This window comes from Vulpes lagopus, chromosome 1, assembly GCF_018345385.1.
Source record: "Vulpes lagopus strain Blue_001 chromosome 1, ASM1834538v1, whole genome shotgun sequence".
In the NCBI taxonomy this organism is placed as follows: Eukaryota; Metazoa; Chordata; class Mammalia; order Carnivora; family Canidae; genus Vulpes; species Vulpes lagopus.
Genome location: NC_054824.1, coordinates 34,887,672 through 34,892,813, shown reverse-complemented (window position 1 = coordinate 34,892,813; position 5,142 = coordinate 34,887,672). Strand labels below are relative to the sequence as shown.

General features: G+C 36.1%; 1 pseudogene; it reads left to right on the top strand.

Moving 5' to 3' along the window:
- Positions 1-680: 680 nt before the first annotated feature.
- Positions 681-1,696, top strand: LOC121498822 (annotated as a pseudogene).
- The last annotated feature ends 3,446 nt before the right edge of the window (positions 1,697-5,142 follow it).

Sequence of the window (5,142 nt, the reverse complement as noted above, 5' to 3'; positions counted from 1 at the left end):
GTGGTGAGTTAGTAAATTATACTCTACTTAAATTGGGTGCCATAACTTTTATCAGTTCTTGTTATAGAAGGATGGGTAAAACTAATCCATGACATGGAAATCTTAGCACATAGAGAATTCAGGGATGACTCTTGTACTATTCTTCACATGAAGATATGTAACTATCCACATTTAGTTTAATTTGGGCCATGTGTAGGATTAAAGTTTCTATGACTCTTCTTAATCCCCTCTTATCCTACTTTCAAAAGTTAATGCAGTGATCTGAATATGCCTATGGCTATTAAAGAAATTAGATAAATTATTTATAAACTTAAAAAATAAGAGGAAGCAGAGCCAGATGGGTCCACTGGTGAATTGTACCAAATATATCAGAAAGAAATTGTACCAGTTCTCTACAATTTCTCTTAGGATATGGAAACAGGGATAATATATTCTAAATAATTCTATGAAGCCAGTATTACCCTAAAAACTAGACAGAGACATTATAAGAAAACAATACACCAAAATCAATAGATACAGAAAAAGCATTTGACAAAATTCAACATTCCAGTCATAACAAAAACTCTCAGTAAACAAAGAAGATAGGAAAATTTCCTCAACTTGTTAAAGAACATCTACACAAAAAACGTATAGCTAATATCATACTTAAAGGTAAGATACTTGAAACTTTCCTCTCTCCAGGTGTCCTCGTGGGAGTAACATCGTCTTTAAACCCTGTGTGGCAATCCCTGACGCACCACTGTGATGCCCAAGGAAGACAGGGCGACCTGGAAATCCAACTACTTCCTTAAGATCATCCAACTTTTGGATGATTATCCAAAATGCTTCATTGTGGGAGCAGACAATGTGGGTTCAAAGCAGATGCAGCAGATCCGCATGTCCCTCAGCGGGAAGGCTGTCGTGCTGATGGGCAGGAACACCATGATGTGCAAGGCCATCCGAGGGCATCTGGAGAACAACCCAGCCCTGGAGAAACTGTGGCCTCATATCCGGGGGAATGTGGGCTTTGTGTTCACCAAAGAAGACCTTACTGAGGTCAGGGACATGCTGCTGGCCAATAAGGTGCCTGCTGCTGCCCATGCTGGTTCCATAGCTCCATGTGAAGTCACTGTGTCAGCCCAGAACACAGGTCTGGGGCCCGAGAAGACCTCTTTCTTCCAGGCTTTAGGCATTACCACTAAGATCTCTAGGGGCACCATTTAAATCCTGAGCGATGTGCAGCTGATTAAGACCGGAGACAAAGTGGGAGCCAGCGAAGCCACACTGCTGAACATGCTGAACATCTCCCCCTTCTCCTTTGGGCTAATATAAGCAGGTGTTTGACAATGGCAGCATCTAGAACCCTGAAGTGCTTGACATCACAGAGGAAACTCTGCATTCTCGCTTCCTGGAGGGTGTCTGCAACGTTGCCAGCGTATGTCTGCCAATAGGTTATCCGACTGTTGCATCAGTGCCCCATTCTATCATCAATGGATACAAGCGGGTCCTGGCTTTGTCTGTGGAAACTGGTTACACCTTCCCACTTGCTGAAAAGATCAAGGCCTTCTTGGCTGGTCCATCTGCATTTGTGGCTGCTGCTCCTGTGGCCACTGCCACCACTGCTGCACCTGCTGCTGCTGCAGCCCCAGCCAAGGTTGAAACAAAGGAAGAGTCGGAGGAATTGGACGAGGATATGGAATTTGGTCTCCTTGACTAATCACCAAAAAGCAACCAATTCAGCCAAGTTTTTGTGAAACAAGGAAATAAAGGCTTACTTCTCTTAAAAAAAAAAAAAAAGAAACTTGAAACTGTCTCACTAAGATCAAGAACAAAGGAAAATTGTTCCTTCTCACTACTGCTTTTCATCATTGTGCTGGAAGTTGTAACTAATGCAATACAAGAAAGGGAAATAAGGGGTATGCAGGTTGGAAAGGGAGAAATAAAACTGTATTTGCAGATGACATGATCATTTATGTAGAAATTCTGAAAGAATAGACAAAAAATTCCTGAAAATAATAAGTGATTACAGGCAGGATTGCAGGATACTAACCTAATATAAGAAGTCAGTCATTTCCCTGTATATTAGTAATGAAAAAGTGGGATTTTAAATGTAAAAAAATACAGTTTCTATTAGCACTCCTCCAAAATGAAATACTTAGGTATAAACATAACAAAATATGTATAAGATATAAGGAAAACTACACAACTCCAATGAATATTTAAATAAATGAAGAGAGTTTCTTTACTCATGGATAGGAAGACTCAATATTGTCAAGGCGTCAGATTTTTTTTTCAAGTTGATCTATAGATCCATTGCAATCCCTATCAAAATCCCAGCAAATTGTTTTGTGGGTATTGATAAACTGATTTTAATATTTAAATGAAGAAGCAAAAGACTCAGAATAGCCAATACAATTTTGAAGAAGAACAAAGTTGAAGGAGAAACACCACTTGACTCTAAGACTTAATAAAAAGCTATAGTAATCAAGACACTGTGATGTTGGTGAAATAATAGATGAATAGATAAATGGAACAGAATAGAGAACCCAGAAAGAGACCTACACAAATATAGTCTGTTGATCTTTGACCAAAGAGCAAAGGCAATAAAGTGGAGGAAAGTAGTCTTTTCAACTAATGGTAATGGGACATGGGAAAGAGACTCTTGATGTAGACTTTATACTCTTCACAAAAATAACTTAAATGGATCACAGACATACATGTAAAGTGTAAAACTATAAACCTCCTAAAAGATTACATAGGAGAAAACCTAGATGACCTTGAGTATGGCAATGACATTTACAAAGAAATTATTTATAAAGTAAATAATTGTTAAGCTGAACTTCATTCAAATTTTAAAAAGTCTACTCAGCAAAAGACACTGTCAAGAGAATTTAAAGATAAGCCACAAGCCAAGAGAAAATATTTACAAAGACATATTTGATGAAGAGCTATTACCCAAAGTATTCAAAGAACTCTTAAACTCAACAATAAGAAAACAAACAATCCAATTAAAAAATGGGCCAAAAATCTTAATAGACTCCTCATCAAGGAAGATATACAGATGGCAAATAAACATTTGAAAAGATGCTCTATGTTTTATGTCATCTGGGAAATGAAAATTAAAGCAGGATACCACCACACATCTATTACACTAGCCAACATCCACAACTGAGATCAAATGATGGCAAGGATGTGGAACAACATAAATTCTCATTCATTCATTGCTGTTGGGAATGTGCTCCTTGATAGTTCCCAAAGAAGTTGATAACTTATGTCCACACAAAAATCTGTATATGCATGTTTTTAGCAATATTATTCATAATTACCAAAACTTGAAAGCAATCAAGATGTTCTTCTGGAGGTGAATGGATGACCTGTGGTACATCCAGACAACGGAGTATTATGTAGCACCTAAAAGAAAAGAGCTATTAAAGATGTAGAAAAAACTTAAATAAATATTACTAAGTAAAAGAAGACAACCTGAAAAGACTGCATACTTATTATTCCAACTCTATGATATTCTAGAACAGGCAAAACTATGCTTTCAGTAACAAGATAACTGGAAATTCCGGTTCTCCAGAGTTTAGGGGGAGAGAAGGATGAATAGGTAGAGCACAAAGGATTGGTAGGGCAGTGAAGACTACTCTGTATGATACTGTAATGATGGACACATGTCATCATATAGTTGTCCAAACCCACAGAATATATAACACCAAAAGTTAACCCTAAACTATGAATTCTAAGTAATAATGATGTGTCAGTGTAGGTTAACCAATCTTAACAAATGTATCACTTTGGTGGGGGACACTGATAATGTGGGAGGCTATACGTAAATCACAGCAGGGCATATATGGGAAATCTGTGTACCTTCCTCTCAATTTTGTCATGAACCCCAAACCACCCCCCCAAAAATGAAGTCTATTATAAAAAGTTAATTCAGTACATAATTTTCTTTTTTTCTTCATGATGACATGCATATATTCTAAGGTCCTGAAATAATATATGAAAAATTAGTTAAATTTATGAAAATGATAGCAACTATGAAAAACTACTGGTATTTGTAAACCACTAACTGGAAAAATAATATTAATATGTTAACTAATTGAACATCCTATGCAGATTGACAGCATGCCTTTTTTATATTAATAGGGTAGTATTAAATGATCATCAAATATGAAGTAGAGACTTTGAGAGATGATGTCTTTGTTTTTACTATTTATTTATTTAATTTTTTAAAAGATTTTATTTATTCATGAGAGACACACAGGGAGAGGCAGAGACATAGGCAGAGGGAGAAGCAGGCTCCATGCAGGGAGCCCCACGTGGGACTCAATCTCGGGACTCCAGGATCATGCCCTGGGCCGAAGGCAGGTGCTAAACCACTGAGCCACCCAGGGATCCCCTACTTTCTATTTTTAATTTAAAATTTTTTAAATTTTTTATTGTCAAGTTGAAGATTTTAATTTTATCTTAATAAATATTTTATTTATCATTTTATCTTAACACAATGTTACATTAGTTTCAGGTGTACAACATAGTGATTTTACAACTATAATGTTATGCTATGTTCAGCAAACTTGTAGCTACCATCTGTCATCCTGTGTTGTATCTTTTATCCTTATAACTTATTCACTCCCTAACTGGAAGCCTTTACCTCCCACTCCCTTTTACCTGCTTCACTCATCCCACCCTCAAATACCAGTTTTTTCCTCTGTATTAATGGATTTGTTTCTGCTTTTTTGTGGTTCATTTATTTTTTTTAAGTTCCACATATAAATGAAATCATATGGCATTTGTCTTTCTCTGTCTGACTTATTTCACCTAGTATAATATTTTCTAGGTCTGCCTATATTGTTGCAAATGTCAGGATCTCATTTTTTTATAGCTGAGTAACATTCCATGTTGTATGGATATATATATATATATCACATCTTCTTTACCAATTCATCTATCAATGGACACTTAGGCTGATGTCTTTGTTTTTAATTTCATTTCCATGCCCATGCCTATTTCTGTTTGGTACCTAATATACATATTTATATAAAGCTACTTGGGGTAAGATTTTATTTATTAAAGAATTATTTTTCTTGTCTCATATGGTGATAAAATTCATATCAAATTCAGCTTTTTAAAAAGATCTACTTATTTACTTATTCATGAGAG